The 22,746-nt window shown below is 37.7% G+C and overlaps 1 long non-coding RNA gene across 1 annotated transcript; it reads right to left on the bottom strand.

The window, feature by feature from the left end:
- Positions 1-9,996: 9,996 nt before the first annotated feature.
- Positions 9,997-16,394, bottom strand: LOC118839646. The gene is made up of 3 exons (XR_005009633.1): positions 16,346-16,394; positions 16,075-16,108; positions 9,997-10,037 (listed from the first exon to the last, which is right to left on the bottom strand). It is a non-coding gene; the product is annotated as an uncharacterized LOC118839646 (long non-coding RNA).
- Positions 16,395-22,746: the final 6,352 nt, after the last annotated feature.

Consider the following 22,746-nt stretch of genomic DNA (forward strand, 5'->3'; position numbering starts at 1 on the left):
GGGAAGGAGCTAATACAATCATTGTTAAAAGTCTGTTGTGATATGTGTTATTTTTCTTCAAACAAACACAAAATGTTTTCCCAGTATTATCTAGATCTCATCTCATCCAGGGAGTCAGGTAGAGAAGGCCATATGTACATTTTAAAAATCAGAAATATTTGCAATGTCTTTAGATCAAACTAGTTCAGCCTGAGGTCTGAGGTCCATGTATCCAAAAAAAAGAGAAAGAAAAAAAGAAATGATAATAATAATATAATTGTTAGAGTATAAGTCATTTGAGCCCAGGGTCTGTATAATTTTTTATTTATAAATTTCCCTCATAGTACTCTGCATTTCAATATTTTTTAAAATTAAAATGACCAAATTTTTAGGGAATTCATGCTTGAGTGTGTGTGTGTGTGTGTGTGTGTGTGTGTGTGTGTGCAGTGTGTGCACGTGTGTGTGTGCATGTGTGTGTGTGTGCACATGTATATTTTTGGGGGGGGAGTAATTTTGTGTATTAAATATGAAATAGTCAATATTTTTCTAAATATTTCCCTTATCTAGCACAGGCTAATTATTATGTAATTGTCTAAGTTAATATTATAGTCCCTGTTCTAGCTATGTAGAGCCTTTTAGAGAAGAGTTCAACAGGTTGAATAGAAATGAAAAAAAAATCAATTCCATAAAAATTTATTGAAAGTCTGTTTTGTGCAAGGCACTGCTAGAAACTGAGAACTCAAAGACAAAAATGAAATTCTCAACCCTTGAAGAGCTTATATCCCACTTAGAAAATACAGCATTTAAGGCAAGGTATATCCAAGTTCATCATGTGCTTTCAGGGATAGAGAAGCACAAACAACGTGGAGGACCCCACAAAGGGGCTAGATAGCAACTGGCAGTAGAGCTGAGCTCTACATACAGGGAAGTCCAGATTCCCAAGAGATCACTACAAGAAGGAAGACCATTTCAAGTATTGGGAAACATCTTCAACACAAGCATGAAATTGGGACATAAAATATTGTGCATAGAGAACATCATGTGTTTACATTCTGTGGGTGATGCCAGCTTGCATATTTTTCTATATAAAAATATCTAGTTAGCTCTTAGAAGTGGTTTAGAAGGAAAAAATGGGGGAAATCAGATAATGAATTATTAGTAGTTTCTGAATTTCAATAGCCTGTGGCCATACTCTTGCCCACCTTGTCAAATGCTTGCAAACCTTCAACGAAATCTTCACCTTTGTTCTTGGACATGACTTATGAGATGGGCAAGAAGTGTTCAAACTCTACTTCTGTTCAACATTTCATTGATGGCATTTCTCAAGGAAGAATTAAAAATTTAGATCTGGAAATGGCTCTAGGAGTCCCAGAGCCTTCTTAGCTTCAGCATTGGTAGGGTCATTAGCTAGAACATAAAGAACTCCAACTTGGCTCAACGTGAACTTGCTTTCACCAAGTTCTCTATTAAAGAGAAGGAAAATTGTCATTGAAGTCAGCAACATGGTCATAATGGTCACGAGGGAGTCACTGAAATGCTAAAGTAATGAGTCAAGAGCTGCTTGAATCCTTGAACAGTATCCTCCACAAAAGTCTTATTCCAATACTGCATCATTGCATGACAATGACCCTGTGTTCTCAGAGCCCACACCAGGAGAACACTGCTTAAGTAGGTACCAACAAACTAGAAATGCCTTAAGTATGGTCCTTGAGACAGACTATGTCTACTGCTTGAGAATCAGGGTAACTAAATACCAATAGGATCATCACCAGATGTTGTTATTTGTTCTTTACTTCTAAAGAGGAACAAAACCCTAATTTAATGGGATGCTTGTCTATTTTCCTCCTAAAAAACGTGTCAATATGCTTATATACTCCCCTATGGATCCACTTACTATCGTTATAACTTTCCAAAGTAAAATATCTCTCCCTAGTAAACACACACACACACACACACATGTTGTCTTCACTCATTAGAATATAAATTCCCTGAGGGCAGGGACTGTTTTCCCCAGCCCTAGCACAATAGTTAGCACATAGTAAATACTTAATAGTTTTTCTTCATTTCTTCATTTTGCATTGTAGATAATCTAGCAGAGCACCAAGAATATAATTGTGACCTATGTGTCAACATCTATTTCAAAAAAGAAGAGGAAAAAAACTACATGAAGAACTTGACAAAATCCTCCAAACTAAGACTTTTATCTTGGTATTTGGTGTCTTAAAGATGAGAAGGTGAATACAGGAGAAAAGTAAAAAATATGCTGGAAAAGCTGGGGTTTATGAAATGAAAGAAGCCAAAGATTTCTTAGTACTCAGAAGCATCATGCCTGTGTCTCATCAGTACTTTGTTTAAGAGATCTAGAAGACACTGGTTATGACACATGCCTCTTGACTATATATTGACAAGAAAGTAATGATTTTGTAAAAATACTAGAAGTATTTCAAAATCAGCTTTCTATGTAGTCAGATCCACAATTGGATATTTCATTAGCTGAAATTAAAAGAGGGGAAAAAAGACAGTTCGAAATTGCAATAACCCTAATCCAAACTATTTAGACAGTTAACTTTGAAAAAATAAAAGTAAAATGGATAAAAGTAAAGCTATTAATTCTGTTTAGCACTATTTCTTAAATAATGTTGACCTATCACAATGAAGAAACCTATTTAGCCATGAAATGCGTGATCTCTTTGCCAGGTAGAGAAATAACTATTAAGGGCAGTAATGATTTAGAGTAGATGTTTATTGTCAGAATGTTACAAGGTTGAATCATGGAAATTACAGTTAGCATTGCTTAAAAAGAGTAGAAAGCAACGTAGGAGGAAAAGATCAGAACACCAACAAAATTAAATTAGAAGTTAGAAATAAGTCTGAAAAGATAAGCTGGAGGCAGATTGTGAAGGGCTTTAAGATCCAAAATAAAGAATTCTCTTTTATCCAAAGGGATAAAAGCAAGAGGGAGGAGGAACAAAGGAAAGGAAGATACATTTACACAGGGGCTACTTTGTGCCAGGCTTTGTGCTAAGTGCTTTACAAATATTCATCATCTGATCCTTATACCAATCCTGCAAAGTAGATACTGTTATTATCTCCATTTTACAGTTGGGAAAGCTGAGGCAAAGAAAGGTTAAGTGACTTAACTAGGGTCACACAGCTAGTAAGTGTCTGATGTCAGCTTTGAACTCAGATATTCTTGACTTAAATGGGAGCATTGTTGTAGCTTTAATGAAAGCAGCAAGTTAAAAAGAAATTGTGTTAGAGAACGACTGCCATTTTTGGATGTGTAGGTGCTGAAGAGATGTTCACATTAAGGTGGGGAGAAGGAAGAAGCATTTATTAAGCACTTACTGATTATCAAGAAATGTGCTAAGTGCTTTACAAGTATTATCTCATTGATGTTAACATCAACCTGGGAGATAAGTACCATAAGAATTATTCCCATGGGGCAGACAGAGCTTGAGTGACATGCTAAGAGTCACACAGGTAATAAGTGTCTAAGTCTGGATTTAAATTCATTTTCCTAACTCTAAGCCCAGTGCTCAATCCACTGTACCACCTACCCATGGAGAAGATTAGCAGGCAGCTGATGATGTGGGACTGGAGTTCCAGAGAAAAATCAAGGCTGGTTTTTTATATATGTGTGTATATATATCCATATATATATATATATATATATATATATATATATATATATATATATATATATATATATATATATATATACATATATATATATATACATATATACACACACACACACATACATATACATGCATATATATGGATATATACACATATTTAATACATATAAATATGTATGTTTGTATATATACATATATATGGGCATTATTTGCTTATAGAGGAGAGTTAACCCTATATGAACAGGTGAAATCACTTGTGGATGATTCATAGAGTTCAGAAAGAGAAGACATAATCCAAGACTGAGCCTTAGAACATGCCTGTAGTCAGGGAACAGATTTAGCTGTGGATAGTGACATGAAGGGTTCAGAGAGGTGGGAGGATATCTAGATAGAATAATATGACAGGATTCAAAGGATGAGAGCATATTCGAGAGAAAGTTGAAAATGAAAAAAATGTGCAGAGGGGCAAAAGAAAATGAGAAAGGGACATGAGATTTGGAAGTTCCAAGGTCATTACCAACCTTTGAAAGAATAAGTTCAGTAGTGATTTTGGTCAGTAGTCATATTGCAAGGAGATGATAAGTGAAAAGGTAGTGAAGATGTGGAGCCAGTGAGAGAAAACTATAAAGAAAATGAGTGATATGGAAATGGATAAAATGGAACAAATCGGCCAACATTCCATAGCAAAGTATTGCTTTCATTGGTTATAATAGAATCATTATTACCTGATTTAGCTACCACAGTACCTGACATGCTATGTGAGGAAGTGGAAATGGCACTTAAATTTGGGCACGGGAAAAGTGGCTAAAGTATTTACGAAAGGAATCTGTGCAGAAGTAACAATTTTAAAGATATTCAAGGACTGAAATCCAAAATGCTTTAAACAATCGAAGGCCCTCAAAGATTTTAAAGACAACTAATATATTAGTAGTTATTAAGATAAAAACCTACTTTTTCTTCTAAATAAATCCTTTATAAGTTCATATAAGTATATATGTATGTACATATATGTTATAGGTATATAGCTAAATATAGATATAATGAAAACAAGAGAAGAAAGCAGGTAGGCTTTCATAAGCACTTGTTTATAGCAGCACATATCTTCACAATTACAATATTGGTTAAGAAGTATGAAGAATATGAAATTATGCCATGTTTATCCATCATTGAAATGATTTAGCATAATTGACAAAGTATAGCTTTGGGGGTGCTCTCTTTGAACAAAGCATTTCTAATGCATACAAGATCATACAAGAGTCCATAACAGATATAACTACAGAGATGTTCATTGATGATATATCAGAAACAGAAAAAGGTATAAACCTGGGAAACATGCTCACCAAAGGTCCTGGGTGATATCCGCCAAAGCAAGGGTCAAATGGAACAAACATTAAACAAATATGGTGAATTGTCCAGATACTCTTTTATAATGAATGATATTTTGTCAATTGCATTAAACCTTAAAATTCTATAGGGCCTTCTCAATGAGCTCTATAATCGTTATGTTTAAATTATCTAGCAATTTACAGAGGAAAAACCAAGTGGATGAGAAACACCTCTATGGCTAAGATTATGACATGGATATATATCTTGAGTAAGATGACAATGAGCTGCACATAGAGTTTAATGGGAGAAAGCATTAACTTTGAATAGTACTTGGAAAATTTACACAGTGCTTACAGTGATCCCAAGCCTGGAATATACAGCTATTGTTGGTTTGTATATGAGAAAAGGATAAAAAATACATTCCTGAGTGCAAAAAAAAAAGATGGGTTATACATGACACTGAATAAATAGTACCCAAGAACTATTGAAAGATGCTAGCGTAACATCTCCACTTTATCAGATGAATCCTCTGAGGAGGAATTATGCAAAGACAAAGAAAACTATTTCACTGAATGAGAAGGCGTGGAAGGATTGAAATCTTTTCTAGTGAAGTAGAAGTCAGTCATCTGATCTTGAACCCATTAAAGTACTTGTGATGGATATGTACAGTCCTCTCATCTAAGTATATATATATGTGTGTGTGTGTGTGTGTGTGTGTGTGTGTGTGTGTGTATACACACGCACAGATATGCATATATACTCACGCATATTATATATACACATATATCATATATATGCACATGCATGTATTATATATATAGATACTATATAGAGAGTGTATATGTAAGGTATACAAATGCATGTGTATATACATATACATATGTATACATATATATTTGTAAAAGACTATTTCTAGTGCTAATTTGATGCCTCATTGTCATATTTGAAGATGACCTTGGGTTTTTACAGCTAGGTAGCACAAAGGATCGAGTGCTGGGGTCAGAAAAAACTGAGTTCAAATCTAGCCTCAGATACTACCTTAATGACCCTGGGAAAGTTATTTAATCTGTCTGCCTCATGTTCTTCAACTGTCAAATGAAGATAATACTGTCAAGATTGTTGCAAGGATCAAAGGTAGTATTTATAAAGTGCTTAGTACGGTGCCTGGTACATAGAAGATGCCTAATAAATGATTCCTTCCTTTCTTCATTCTCTCCAATAGTACAATGAAAGTTCTGGCAGATCTTATGATACTGGAAAGGCTTTGAGTATGGGTCCAGAGGTGGAATATGTATGTATGTATGTGTATATACATATATGAATTACTTGAAATTAGCCTAGTTAATTTCAGAGAAGTGTATCCCAAGATTGAGTGCTGGATGATATTTTTTTTAAGACAGGTTATCGACTTTCAAGGGGTTTGTTATCTGTCATCAGGGGCAGGAGATACATTACCAATTACTGAAGAACTATAGTTAAGAATAAAGTATATATAGATATATGACATAGGTTAGTGAATGTGTAACATGCTTGGTGTAGGCAAAAGGATTCAGAGTTAAACAGTGTGGGTTCAAATTGAAAGTCTGCTATTTACCGTCTGGGTGACCCCGGACAAATCTCCCTCCCATCTGTGGGCACCAGTTTGCTGTGTAAATTCAGGGGACTAGGAGAGGGCACATAATGAAATATAGATACCTCCTCTCATTAGAAAAATAGAAGACTGTATTTGTGGCATGTTATATAGTCTGTCAGGTGTTAGTTTTACTCAATTCTTTCATTTGCATATAAGGGAAATTCTGTTGAGGGAAAGTAAACTGGACAATGGTTGCTATATTAAAAAAAAGACATTCATAAAATTGAAAGAAAAAAAATGTAGGTCATGTCTAAAAAATTAAGAGCTTTGAAATAGTTGATATTCAAAGACCATTCAAGATCTAAATACCATGTACCTCTGTAGTTTCCAATAGTGATAGAATTCATTGACCACTTGTAATTAAAGAATGCTGGTTGCCCCTCACAAACACAAATTTTTCTACTGTGTGCATTTGTTTATGTGACTGTGTGTATGTATGTTATAAGATTTTTAGGTTATCAGCTTATTATTAGGGCATTATATTTTCCCTTCTGCTCTCGTGTCGACAGACTAAACTGAAGACAGCTCTCATTCTTGGCTAATGGACTAGCATAAAATTCACCTCAAAATACACCTGGCCCCACACAAATAGACAAATAAGATGAGACCTGCAAAGAAACTTTCTCTTTTTTTCTCCTGGATAAATGATGGACTGGGCCTGGCACATAGTAGGGACTGAACAAATGCTTGCTGATTGATTAATTGCCGGGTCCATTTTCTATGGTTTATAACTGAAGGAGATGGCCCAGAAGAAAGAACAGATTTACAATGTGGAGAAAATGAAACATAACAATAAGACATTGCCAGGCATGGGTTCCACTGTAGAATAGATAAGACTACAAAATTCCCTAGAGCTCTCTCCCTCAGAGGCATGACTCTGTAATATTCTTCAGTTGTCAAGGGACAGAGATAGGTTATTTTTAACCAGCACTTCAGGGAATCTTGCTGGTTTTTATAGCTGCTGTTGGACTGCTGCTTTTAGAGTGGTAAGGTTTTTCCCTTGTGGCACGGTTGTAGGTGTGGGATAGAATCACCCACTCACTCTCTCCTATAATAATAAGTTTATTGCAGCATTATACTATAAAATACTGCGCAAAAACTATTCTTGCTTAAGCTCAGTTCTGATCTTGTCATTCCTCTGGTCAAATAAATACCTTTAGTTACTACTCATTGCTTCTAGAATAATGTCCACCTATTTAGTATGCCATTCAAAATTTCATCCTCTTCCCCCAAGCAGCTTAACTTCTCAGTAATTTTATATTTTAATATTTTAAAAATTATTCATTTAACAAATGCCAAATAAAATGAGCATTTCCATATACATATATAGTCTATATTCCAAACAAACTTGTCACTTCTCCACACTTTCTCAAAGTTTTGCATTTGCTCATTCTCTTCTCTATTCCTTCTAACTCCCCTCCTCCCATATTCATCTCTGTGGGTGGAAAGTACGCTAATCAATGAAGACCCAGCTCAGATGCCACCCCCTCCATGAAGGTTTTCCTGACTCCCTCAATCAGAACTGCTTTGTTTATTTGTGTTGTTCATTTGTATCTGACTCTTCACAACCCCATTTGTGGTTTTCTTAGCAAAGATACTGAGTGGTTTGCCACTTCCTCCTCCAGCTCACTTTACAAATGAGCAAACTGAGGCAAACAGGGTTAAGTGACTTGCCCAGGGTCACACTGCTAGGAAGCATCTGAGATTGGATTTGAACTCAAGAAGATTAATCTTCTTGACTGCAGGCCCAACGTTTTATCTACCACGCCACTTTGTTTACACCTGACCCAATATATCGATCACATTCTGCTTTATTTTCTGTAATAGTTTTATTTTTCTGATGCTTTATCTTCCCTACTACATTATAATTTAGTACCCAGGGCAGTCTCTTGCACAAAGAAGAAGCTAAGTAAATGTTTCTTCAATTGCATTGAATTTATTAGAGCCTTTCCAAGCATGACATACAGATAGGCACTTAATAAATGTACAATTTTGACATTACTATTATGTTTCAGAGACATGGGAATTTAACTTTTATAATCATAGTCTTCCAAAAGACAGGAGATAACAATCAACAAGCATTTTTTAAGCACCTACTATGTGCCATGTACTGTGCTAGGCCTTGGAGATACAAATACAGTTAAGCTGAATTTCCTTTTAACTGCAATTCCCAAACAACCAAATTACGTCACGCTAATGAAGAAAGAGATATCTGCGTAAATAAAATGCCAAGTCATCATAAAATCATTTGATGTGGAAAGGTGTCTTGGTATTTATATTGGGATATATATGTATGTATGTATGTATCTATACCTATATCTATATATATATATCTATATCTATATATAGATATAGATATAGATATATATATATATAGATATATATATAGATATATATAGATATATATAGATATATATATATATGTTGGGACCTTCAGCTAAAGAGAGAGAGAGAGAGGAGAGAGAAAGAGAGAGCACACTATTGTAAGAAACTGAGTCATGAAGTGCTGGAATATTATCTTTTTTGCCTTCATGGACACCCTGAAACTATGTAACCACTTCACAGTGTGACAAATTAACTCCTCACTTAGATTTTTAGAAGGCTCCAGAACTGCCTGCTGGAAAACCTCCCCTGGACTACTGATGGTGGTTGTAGCTGTGTTTCAAAGCGTTTCCCTGCTGGGATGTCAACTAAGGAGACTCATATGTCAACAAAGTAAGAAATCAGTCTCTTAGTGGAGGGAGATTTGAACAAAGAAGCTAATCAGAGGTTATAGGTCATAGATTTAGAACTGCAAAGGCTTTTAAAAGTCCAGCCTTCTCATTTGATAAAGAAAGCAAGGCCTAGAGAGTTTAAATTACTTGTGTAAAGCCAGGCTGTCCAAAGTGCAGCCCATAGGCCTCATGCAGCCCTTGATTTATGCGGCCCGCCTACAAGCATAGAAATTTACATAAATGCTTTAGTAGACAAAGCCAAGCTACAGCAGAGCTGTCACTAAAATGGAGAATCAAAATATGTTGTCTATTGTTTCAATAAAACCTAAGGTTGGACAGCCCTGGTGTAAGGTCTCACAAGCAATGACAGAGTCAGAATTTGAACCTGGAACCTCTGACTCCGCATTCATTCCCATATACTAAATTGCCCTGAACATCAATAAACTTGAAATCAACATTGCTTAGAGAAAGGAATCCAATAATGCAGTTGGTACCCATCCACAGATAATAGTGCAATTTACAGTCAATAGCAATCAAAGCGTTACTGTGGCTATTATCAAATATGTATGAAAAAACAAAGAATAAGCCCTATTTAGATTCAATGACTTCTTGTAGAATGAGGGATGTAAGAAGAGTTTTTGCCCCATGTCTCATACTTCTCTGTGTCTCCATGTGTTACACATGGTAGGCCTTCATAAAATTTGTTGGTATTGCTGCTGACAATGATAGATTGATTTTCTGTAACTAAAGAAATATTTTAAGTATCGTTAGAATTATTGGTTATGTCTCTTCTGTCGAATTTTAAAAGATTGGGATGTCACATTAAAATTTGAGAGAGGAAAAACCTCCACCATGAATCCTTTATCTCTTTGATGAATCTGGACCATTGATGCAAAATATTAAGCCATTGAACAAGAAAATGGATTCCATGCAAGAGGTAGTTTTCTTTTAGAGGTAGGAAATTTGCGGGACTAGACTGAGGTTAAAATACAAAGTAACCACAGAAGGAAAAACAGAAGGATTTTATTTTCTCCCAAGGGAAATTGTGAAGAATGAAAGATTTAGAGCTCATCTGAAAGCTAATGAGAGTTAACTATGAAGTAAAAATATCAGAAATTTTGTTGTATATGTAATTTGTTGGCTGGTTGCCTATAAATAGCTGCTAAAATTCTAGGCGATTTTGGATATATGCTCACACTTTGAAATAATTATCATGTTTGTTCTGTAAAGGATATAGGAATAATGACACATAAATTATGTTTCATTTTTTTCTTTTTGCAATTTTTAAAAAAAATCAATGATTAGCCTCCAAATTTTTCCTTATCTTTACATTATTATTACTATTATTAGAAAAAATGCTTACAGTAGCAGGTACATATCTATATCACTTCTGTCTACTCTCTGCCCCTCCCCCTCCAAATGAGGAATAATCAAAATATTCGATTGAATTCAGACTATACAGCCCATTTCCACTCACATTCTCCATGTTTCACCCCATATTTTTGCATCTTATGGTGATGAGCTATGAAGATAACACACTATTCCAAATAGTACCTAATTACAAGTCTAAATTTGAAATCCCATATTTATAACAATATTAACTTGAAATAATTAAAACAGGAGTATAATAACTACTAATTATTTTCTTCCATCGAATCTTTATTTAGATATTGTACAAATAATTCAGAAGCATTTTCAGTTTTATGTACAATAAACGCCAGTAGGTGGTGGTAGCATTTTCTAAAAGCACTACAATATGATTTTTATTATATCTTCCCACCCCTACTGCCCCCTCCAAAAAGTCAGGAGATGGGGGAGGAATCACTTTCAGGTCTTCAAAAATTCCCTAAACTAGTAAAAAAAAAAGTTCAGAAATGAGCTTTCCCAAGTTGTATCCTCTATTTCTACTTTAAAACCTAACCACAATATTTTAATCAGTGGTATCAGATCTTGGAGGGTGGAGGTGAAAGTCCCTTTAATGAATTTGGAAGACTTCAAATTGAATTCCAGGGGACTGACCACTACATTTTTCTTTGTTAACTGATGCTTATTGTTAAATCAGAAAACAATGAAGAGAAAATAAAAGGTGGGATATGCATATCTGGCTAGTGGTTGATTTTAACCAGATTTTCCCCTTCCTCATGGCTCATTTGCATTGTGAATACCCTGAAAGAGCCAGCCTTTTATGGGCTATCACTCTGTGTTTGTTGCTCCTACTTTGGTAATGCTATTCAAAGAGTCTGATTGTGTATTCAAATACAACATACATATTGCCATGTGTCTGAGATTTCCTGTTACTGTAAATGATAAAGATTCTTTCCCACTTAACTTACAATCCTACTATTATGTTTACATATTTGAAAGGGCACCTCTGTGGGACATATATAAGTGAAGGAAGAGACGGAAAAATGAGGGGTAGCTTTTTCCATGTATTGGCAAGGAGTCATAGACAAAAAGATTTAGAAACTGGGATAAGCATAATGGGTGGGTGGGGGGTGGGGTATAGGTAATGAATATAGAGACATTTCAGAAGATTTCCTGGAGTAGGTAGTTTCAGTTTTTATGAGTTAGATCTGGGTTTTAGGGCCTTCTGACAAAAGGATATTTGCTTTTCCTTAATTTAATAAGATTTTAGGGAATCTTCAAAAGTCACCAATAGTTTCAGTGTAGGTCCATAGTGAGCATATCAGTTGCTAAAGAACATTTCAGAAAGGTGCATCTTATCAGAATGCTTGGCCTTAAAATTAGGAGAAGAAATATTTTAGAATTATTTATGAATAATAATGAAATAAATTAACAATAATTATTTAGAATGATTACTTATTTGTATGCAAGGGGACAGAAGTTATTTCTCTCATTTCATTTTGAGGAAAAAACACTTGATCTAACTGAAAAGCTGGGTTCCAATATTACCTTGGATACTTAGTAGCTATGTGACATAGGCAAGTACTTCTCCCAGAGACTCAGTTTTCTCATCTGAAAAATCTCATCTACCTCACATAGTTGTTGTGAAGAAAATACTTAGCACCTGAAGTGATTGATAGCCATTCAAGGTGAAGAGGAATGCCATCATGAAGGAAGGAGAGAACACTCGAGGTGATTCCATATGGCAGGAGTGAGGAAGAAGTAACTTCCTGGAATGCAGAGCAGCCTGTTCAGAAGCATGGAGTTGGAGAATGAAATATCATGTATGAGAAATAGCAACTGAGTCAGTTTGGGCTGCAACTTAGAGCATTTAAAGGCAACCAGTGAAGAATAAGCCTGAAGAGGGAGGCTGGAGTCAGATTGTAAAGAGCTTTATAATGTCCAAGTATTTTATTCAAGAGACATTTAAGGAACTCCTGAAGTTTTTTGAACTATATAGAATGAAATGGTCAGACTGGTTCTTTAAAAATTGCAATGCTGCTGCCAGTTGAGGATAGACTGCTGAGGCTAAGGACTATGTAGGGGCCAGAAGACTAATTAGGAGAATATTGTACCAATCCAGAAGAGAAGTTGTGAGGGCCTGAACCAGGGCTGTTTCCGTGTGAGTGGAGTAAAGAGAATGGGTGTGATAGATTGTCAAGGCTTTGAAACTGACTGGCTGTTGAGATGAGGCAGGATCATAGATGATTCTGAGGTTCTAAAACAGGGAGAGGGGAAAAATGGTAGAGTCCTCAACAGAAACGGGGAAGTTAGGAAATGGATCGCATGAGATGGAGAGAGAGAGGATCACAGATTCTGTTTTTGACATGTTGAGTTTGAGGTGTCTGTTGGACAAGTAGTTGGAAATGCTTAGCAAGGAGATGGAAATGTAGTACTAAATCTCAGAAGAAAGATTAGGCTTGGATGTGTACAATTGGACCTGATGATAATTGAGCCTATCAGAGTTAATAAGAAAGAGGTCCAGGACAGAGTCTTGGGGTAGACTCACAGATAAGGGATAGGAAAAGAATGATGGTTTGACAGAACAAAAGAGACTGAGGATAGGTAGGTGGAGAACCCAGGGAAAAGAGTATCATGAAAACTAAGAGAAGAGTGAGTAGGCAATAATCCCAAATGCTATAGAGAGGGTAAAAAGGATGGAGACTGAGAAAAGTCTATTGGATTTAGAAATTAAAGAGATCACTGTTAACTTTGGCAATGACAGTTCCAGTTGAATGATGAGTTCTGAAGTCAAACTTCAAGGCACCGAAAAACAAGTAAGGAAGAACATGGTAGCAGTAAGAAGAGATAGTTGGGGGTTTTATTGTTGTTGTTTTTTTTCCCCAGGTTAGATGTGAAAGGGAGAAGTATTGGTTGATAGCTGGAGGGGATGGTAAAGGTCATGTCACTTTAAGAATTGGTCCTTGCATTATTGAGTGTTCCTTCTACTGCAGTATGCTGACATCTCCTCATGAGTGTCTCACATGGAGCATGAATTCAAGTTGTCTTTTTGCCTGTCTTCACTGTTATCTCAGAGTTCTGGTTGTGCTGGAACCTGGCATTAAAAGATAGGGGACAGATGGTCAAAAAGTACAAAAAAAAATCAGGAGGGTGCTGCAATTTTAGGGATGACTGAATCTTAAAGATCATTTAGTTTCTCTGTTCCCCTGTATGGGCAGCCAGTGGCAATGTCCTTATGTATAATGCTTCCATCAGGACTTGGTGACTCAAGTGTCCTGGAACACGACTGACACATAAAAACTGTTGGTGCGGTGCTTTGGAGGCTGAAAATGAACCATCCTGGATAAGATTAAGCACCAAAAGGTTTGGAACTGTAATTCCAGCAGCAAAAATATAAGCAACTCAAGCTTCTCAGCTTCATTCACTTTATAGAGGTTCTTCAGAGTTTCTAGTTAACAGTGAGTGAGTCTAGATGTGGGTTTGAAATCGAACACAAGATTTTATTACTACTGTTTTGTTTTTTAATTTTTTGTGGTGGGGGAAGGAAGGGAGAATAGAGAAGAGGAAGAAAAACAATTCTTGATAATTAAAAAAAAGTTAAAAATGGAAAGAAAAAAAAATCTAACAAAAACATTCACATTTTTAAAAATAAAGTATCAGCCTTTCCTTAAAAGTAGAGGGGACAAGGGAGTCCACAGTATTTTCTGCTTGGTATCCTCTCCCATTTTGTTTTAATGATGATCTTTAGAAAGTTAATAATACTTACTTTCAATATATAATTATTATATATAAAGATTTTCACATTTCCTACCAAATAGGCATTACCTCAATATTTCTGCCTCCTGCCTCACTTGCAGTCATTTGAGGTACACAAACTTATATTTAAACAAAAATGTTTTTAAGGATCAAAAAAGACTATCATTAACAATCACCGTATATACCTTGAGTGGCAGATAGGTGGCACAGGAGACTGAGTGACAGGCCTGAAGTCAGGAAGACTCATCTTTCCAAGTTCAAATCTTACCTCAGACACTTACTAACTGTGTGACTTTGGGCAAATCACTTAACCTTGTTTGCCTCAGTTCCTCATCTGTAGAGGGAAATGGCAAACCACTCTTATCTTTGCCAAGAAAACCTGAGGTCACAAAGAGTCGAACATGACTAAAAATATGGTGGCATTGCTTTTCCCCAGCACCATATATATGCTATGGTTCTTATCATAATGACCCTTCCTAAGCTCTTCTTCCTCTTCCACTAGGTCCCACATGCCACCTACTCTAGGGATTTGGTGATGGTGAAAGGGTATCATAAACTGTATAGTCAAGTGAAAGGGACTCTTTGCAAGCTGACCCATACCTTCTACAGCAGGACTGTAAGAAAGTAGGAAGGAAGACTATGTATGGGTTATGTTTTGGAGCTGGGTTCAACAGAAGCTACCGTAGAAGCCAACAACATGTTGGCATGTTGTCAGTCAGGGGAGGTCCCAAGGCTTTCCCAAACTTCAGGTGAACTGCTGTCTTACTACTCTGACCCCCTTTATTTTTATCTTTTTGGGGGGTGATGCATGGAGGAACTTCACTGTTATCACAGGACCTCCATCCCTTACCACCCTAAATAAATGGCAAGAAAATACAGAATCAGATAAGTGAGTGCAAACTTAGCATTCAGCTTAGAGGACTTCATATAGCCAGTGTCAGACAGTGATTCATGGATTCATAGAATCTAAAAACAAAGAGGGAGGGACCTCAGAAAGTAATATTTTTATCCCCATCTTATATGAGGAAACTAAGGCTGAGAGGGGTACAGCCACTTGCCTAGGGTCACAGAGCTAGTGTCTGAAGCAAGATTCCAATTCAGTGTTCCTGATTCCAAGTCCATTACTCTAGCCACCAGTCCACCCAGCTGCCTCATTAAGAGCTAGGGAGAAATAAGGAAAGGCTTCCAGTAGGAGGTGGCATGTGATCTGAGAATAAGGAGCCTGAGAGTCTGAGAAAAGACGGGAAGGAATTCCAGATATGTGGCACAGCCTGTACAAAGCTTATGGGGCCTCAGTTTCTTCATTTGTAATATGACTAGAAAGGACAGCTAGGCAAGATGATATTTAATGTCCTTCGAAGTTCTAAATGTATAATTTTCCTTATAGCTAATGCTGCCCCTCAGATGTCATATAGCACTTTATTTCAAATTGTAGGAGGTATTCCTTTGTAATATTTTATATCCCAGTTATCTGAATTTGATTTCTCTCTTGCACCTATCCCCTTCTTTTCCATTCATAAGGCCACTACTGTAGTACTGGCCCTCACCATCTCTTGCCTAGACTATTGTAACAACCTCCTAGTTGGCCTCCCTATTTCTAGTCTCTCCCCTTAGTGCTGAGATCATATTCCCACATTCAAGCTGTAACCATGTCACTCACCTCCTCAAGAACGTTCCGTGATTCCCTATTCCCCCTAGAACAAAATAAAAACTTCTCAGCTTGGTATTTAAAGCCTTTTTACAGTCTGGTTCTAGCTAATTTTTCAGTTTTATTTCACATTACTCCCCTTGACTTTATGTTCCATCCAAAATGGGCTTCCCTTTACCCAGCATCCCATCTTCCACATTTGTCCTTTACAAGGGCTATCACCCAACCACTCCTGTTTGGAATGTGCACCCCCCCTCCCCTCTTCAGCCTCTTAGTATCTCACCTGCTATGGGAAGCTTTCCTGATTCTATTAGTTGATAGTGTTCTCTCTCCTCAAATTATCCTCTGATTGGCAGCAGCATGATGAGGTATAGATGCCCTTGTATCCAAAGAGTAGGTTCAAGTCTCACCTCTGACATTGCCAGGCTGTGTGACCTTGGGCAAACCCTTTACCTCCGTATGCTCTAGGTCAGGGCTGTCCAAAATAGAGCCCGCAGTGCGATTTTATGTGGCCTACCTGTGGGTTTTAATTTTCACGAGCAAAAAAATTAAATAATAATTTCCATGGAATGTATATTAGATTCTTTAATTCCGTCACTAATAAATAATCTCGTTGATGTTAATTTTCTTTGGTGTTTTTAAGCAGTATTACAGACGGAACATGTCGCACGGAATTTTCAATCCATCTGTGGGATGTGTTCCGTCTGTACCATGCAGACTAGTCAGTATGCACCTACCTTTAGACAGGTGTGTTGTCACTTTGTTTTTTTGTATTTGCTTTCCTGCCTTCACCTGCCCTATTGATGATGCGTGTTTCCCCACTTTGTATTAGCATGCTGTATTTTTTATTCTGGGTGCAGCCCTTGAAAAATTATTTTATTTTAATGCGGCCCTAAGATAACCTAAGGTTGGACAGCCCTGCTCTAGGTAATTTTCTAAGACTATAACTTGCAGGTGCTGACCTGAAGTGGTAGAAGGAATTTGTTCCTACAAGATTTTCCTATGCTAATTCAGAGGTCCAGTTTTGTCCCTTTGTTTGTTCTATCTCCCAGTCTACTGTAAGTCAATGGAAGGCAAGATTTTTTTTTCATTTTTGCACACAGTTAGCTCTTAATAAGTGCTTGTGGAAATAAATTATCTCCCATCTAGGCTCTAGGAGGACTGGGGCTATTTCCTATCTAAGCTTTTTATCTCCCCCCCACCCCCTCCCCAGGTCCTGGAATAATGGTTGCTGTTATTTTAAGATGCAACCTCTGGGGAGATTTTTGAACCTTAACAGATACCATGTTAGTAGGAATTAGGTGAGAGCTAAGTGAAAGTAGTATTTGAGGAGTAGCCTGACTAGAATAGCCAGGAAGGATTAGAGAGAAGTAGATCTAAAGGAAAGAGAAATGTTATCTGTCGCAGAATCATAAAGTACTAGGGGGAACATGGAAAATATCTTAGAAGTCATTGAATCCAACTTTTATTTTACAAAGGAGGGAAATGAGGGCCCATGAGGTTCAGCCATTTAACCAAAGTCAAGCTGACATTTAGTGGCAATGAGACCATTGCTCAGGCTTCCTGACTCAGTCCTCTAACCCTTCAGCTTAATCATCCCTAAACACCCAAAGCCTTTATTTGTAAACCCTTTAAGAAGCTTTGTATTAAGAGTCTAACTGAAATATTTGGAGATTCCTGAACTTCTGGCTTGCCCTTCCCTCCTTCATTTGATTTCTAATGAAGTGGATTGGGTGCCTCAAAGCCAGTCCTAGGTGCCTCTGTCCTGGGTTAAATGACTCAGACCATGCCTCCCAAGTAATGCTCCAGCTCTTAGGAGCAGAAATTGGTGTTCCCAAAGGAAGTGGAGGAAGGCTGGGGGTGGAATCATGAGATTTTGAATAGTCCTTGTACAGGAAACAATAAAGTCATAGAATTGGGCGTATGCGCAGTGAATTGCGTGGGTGAAGGAGAAAAAGAGTTTCTTTCTCTTGCCGGTCAAGGACCAAATGTAAAGCTGCTGCTAACATACCAACTAAGTCATGGGGAGTTTGGAGCCTGGGGGTGTTTCAGCAGTTTTGCCTGCTTTTCATTTTCTGTGACTCTGATACCTCATTCCCTGCTGGCTTAGTTCGCACTCTGAACTGCCTCAGCTTCCTTGGCTGTGTGAGGAACTATTCTGAAGTTGTGGAAAATTGATTTGCTAATCCTCTGAATCCTCTTGAAGACTGCCTTCATCCCATATCAATTCCTTGTCTGTCTCTTCCATTTTTCCTTTCAAAGTTCTTTAACTGAGGGTTCCATGAACTGTTATTTAAAAAAAAAAAACTTCTTTGATAACTGTATTTAAACATAACTGGCTCCTATGTCCTTTGCAAAATTTTGTTTTAATCAGTTCAAGAGGGGATCTTTAAAGTAGAAGTTCTGTGTGTGTACACGTATGTGGAGGCGGGGGGGGGCGGGGCGGAGAGCAGGGGTGTGGAGAGAAACAGAGAGAGCCAGAGACATAGAGAGCCAGACAGAGAGCCAGAGACATAGAGAGCCAGACAGAGAGCCAGAGACATAGAGAGCCAGACAGAGAAACTGTGAGAGACAGAGAGAGAAACTGTGAGAGACAGAGAAACAGAGAGACAAGAGAGACTGAGAGGGAGAGAGACAAGAGGGACAGAGAGGGAGAGAGACAAGAGAGAGAGAGAGGGAGAGAGACAGAGAGGGAGAGAGGGAGAGAGAGACCAACCCCTGGCAGTCTGGTGAAGCCCATTGAACTGTTCACAGGATATTTTAAATGCATAAAATAGAATGCATAGGATTACAAAGGAAATCAGTTACAATGAAATACAATTCTCAGCACTGCCCTGGTCTGGATTGCCATTTCAAAAGAGGACCCAGCCTTACTCCCCATTCAACTCAGCCACTCTTCGGACTGCTCCCTCTCCTCACCAACAACCTTATTCACCTACTGAGGCTTCCATGCCCTGGACCCACATCTCTTGATTTGAGGAGTCCCTGGGCAGGATAAGCATTTCACGAGGTCCTCCAATTGTGCTCACTTCACTCCCAGCTGAACTCACTCTTAGACTCCTCTACCTCCTTACTAGCAACCTTGCCTCACAAGGGTAACCTCTTTCCCCCTCCTGCCTAATGCCCATTTTAGCTGCCCTTCATGTTTCATCTTTTCCCATTAGAAGTGAGCTGTTTGAGAGAAGGGACTGCCTAATTCTATTCTATGTGTATCCTCAGCACTTAGACATAGTAATTCCTTAATAAATATTCTATCAAATAAAAAAAAGTTCACAAACCCCAGGTTAAGAATTCATGCTGAAGACAACCATGAAATCAAGACAAAGAGGTACTGTAACCTATCTTAGAAAGAGAATATATTAAAGGATAATAATGCATATTTTGAAGGACACCCATTAATCTAAAAAGAGATATATGATGCTGAGAAAGCACGCTCACTCTCTTAAGCTGCCAAATTCTCCCTTGGGCGGCTGTTCATTTTTGTTTTTTTTTTTTTTTTTTTTAGTCATGTCTGATTCTTCATGACCCCTTTTGGGGTTTTCCCAGAAAAGATTTTAGAATGGTTTGCCATTTCCTTCTCTAGCTCATTTTACAGATGAGGAAACTGAAACAAACAAGGTTAAGTGACTGGCCCAGGGTCACACAGCTAGTAAGTGTCTGAGGTCAGATTTGAATTCAGGAAGATGAGGCTTCCCTGATTTCAAGCTCAGTGCTCTATCCACTGCACCAGCTAGTTGCCTTCCAAAAGCTTCCTACCTATTGCCTAATCATGGAACTTCCTCAGTCTAATGTGTGACATGATACCAGAACTATGGATCACTTCAAAGAGGCAAAGCATTCTGACATGCCAATTCCTTGGCAATGCACCTAATTTGACCGATTTTTCATACTTGAAGTAGGTGCTTTGACAACATCAAAAACAAAGTTCTTTATTGGGAATCCCATGAACTTTTTATTAAAATACTTTTATAATTGTTTTAACATATTTGGCTTCCTTTGTAATCCTATGTCTTATTCAAATTTTTATTTGTTTAAATCAGCCAAGATTTGCCTTCTTAATTTTCTACTCCTTTCCCTATTCCAGTTAAAAACACAAGAAAAACAAGACATATGACAAACATATATAGTCAATCAAAACAGATTTCCACATTGGCCATGTACAAAAAAAAAAAAAAAAGTCTTATTCTGCATTAGTCCTGCTTGACATACCAAGCTGTTGATTCTCTTTCCAATTCTTACGTCTATTGACCTCATTTCTCTTCCATTTTTTCCCCTCAAATACTCATTCCATTTATTAAAATCATTTTAACTCTTTTGTTTAATTCTTGCTTCATTTATTCTAGAAATCCTAGGTGAGTTTGTAGCCAAGCTGTGTTTTCCCCCAAGGGATTACTCATAGATGTTTTAGACTTAATCAACAATCAATAAACATTTATTAAGTGCCTCTTGTGTGCCAGGCACTGTGCTAAGTGGTAGGGCTACAAAAAGAAGCATAGAACAATCCATGCCCACAAGGAGCTTACAATCTAATGAGGGAGACAACATGCAAACCTATGTAAAAAGCACTCTATATACAGGGTAAATAGGAAATATTTAATAGAGAAAAGGCGTTAGAATTGAGAAGGACGGGGAAAGTTTTTAAGTTCGGTTCTGATTTGTTGAGTTTGAGATATCTACTGGATATCCAGTTTGAGATGTCTGAAAGGCATTTGGAGATGTGAAATTGCAGGTCAGCCAAAAAGTGGAGGCAGAGTAGGTAGATTTGAGAATCAGGTAATTAAATCCATGACAGCTTATGAGATTACCAGGTGATATAGTATGGAGGTAAAAGAAAAGAGGGCCCAGGACAGAATCCTGAGGAACACGTATAGTTAGACAGCATGATCTGGAAGAGGATCCAGCAAAAGAAACAGATAAGAAGTAATCATGTAGGTAGAAGGAAAACCAGGAGAGAATGGTGTCTTGAAAAACTCAGAGGAAAGAGAATTTCATAGAGGACAGAGTGATCAACAGTGTCAAAGGCTGCAGAGGTCAAGGAGAATGAAAGTTAATAAAAGGCCATTGATGTAATAACAGAGGTTATTAATAACTTTGGAGAGAGCAGTTTCAGCAGAATGATAAAGTTGAAATCTGGGTTGCAAGGGGTTAAAAAGAGAAAAAGTGGAGGCACCTATTGTAGACAGCATTTTCAAGGAATTTGATTACAAAAGGCAAAAGAGATATAGGACAATAGTTAGTGGGGATGGAAAGATCAAGTCAGACCTTCTTTCAGCATGGGGAGGAAATAGACATCTTTGAAGGCAGGTGGGGATGAATCAGTAAAGAGAGAGAGATTGAAAAGAAATAAAAGAGTGGGCATGACAGAGGAGGCAATCTGCTGAAAGAGATGGGATGGAATGAGATCAGCTGAACCAGTAGAGGGGTTAGCATTGGTAATAAGGCCACTTTGTTAGGTGAAATAGAAGTGGAGGAAATTGTAACATAAGGCACCTGAGTTAGAGGAGAAGAGGAAGAGAGGAATTTATGAGCATAGAACAGTGCTACAATGTGTGTTCATTCATTGAAAAGCATAGGCATGATTAGATACAAACTATGATTTTTTCCCCAATTACATAGCATCATAGACTTAGATATGGCAGGGATATTAAAAGTAGTCTGTTCTGATCCTCATATTTTACATATTATTATACTGAGGCCTAGAGGCCTAAATTAACCACCTAGGGTTATACAGAGAATAATAAGAAGCAGGATTCAAACCCAGATCCTCCAATTTCAAATTGAGTGCTCAACACAGCCTTTAGAACTAGTTTAAAAATAAAAAGAACCATGTTTAGATCAATGGATCTTAACCTTGTTGTATGTCAATCCCATGGATACTGGTGAAATTTGTGGACCCCTTCTCAGAGTCATCCTTTAAAATGTATTAAAACATAGGATTTGGTGGAGCCAAAATGGCAGAGTTGAAGCACTGAGCTGGGCTCCTCTCCACATGCTTCTCCAACGCAGATCTAGATGAATATGCACCAGACTGAATTCTGATGGGAAAATCTAGAAAAAGGCACAGTATTTCTTTAAGTACACATCAACATAGTGAGACAGATGGAGATCTGCGGACAGTAGGCACAGGGCTCCAGGTAGAAGTATCCTTTGCAGAACACCTAGCATCCAGAGAGAGGCTGCTACCATGGTAATTGGAGGCCTCAGACTATCCCCAGGCTCCATCAGGTCCATACTGAGGCACCACAATTTCAACACATGCCAACTGGCAATTTTGTTGCCCATTATCCAGTTCTAGGTCACAGATCCAGGGCTGAATAAGAAGAAAACCTGTGCATAGGGGCAGAGGTCCCTGGATTGAGTGGTCCTTAGCTGTGTCCTGATAAAGGAGGAAGGTGAGAATCCAGCAGCAGCCACAGGTGGTGTGCTGCAGACCACAGAATCAAGCAGGGTCTCACTTTCAGCATTTAGCTCAGTCTACAAACAAAAAACTGAGGAAGGAATTCTAGACCCAAGGGGGGCCTACAGTTCTGTCACCTTGAGTTAACAGAGCTATCAAGTTGATTGATAGTGGCAGAATCTAGTAGCCATCTACTTTATTATAGACCCAAACAAAAGTCCAGAACTTGAAGAGCTCAGAAGAGGAGCAGGAATCAGACCTTACCCTAGATCAGACCACTTAGAGAG

The sequence above is a fragment of the Trichosurus vulpecula genome, chromosome 2 (genome assembly GCF_011100635.1).
Source record: "Trichosurus vulpecula isolate mTriVul1 chromosome 2, mTriVul1.pri, whole genome shotgun sequence".
Classification (NCBI taxonomy): domain Eukaryota; kingdom Metazoa; phylum Chordata; class Mammalia; order Diprotodontia; family Phalangeridae; genus Trichosurus; species Trichosurus vulpecula.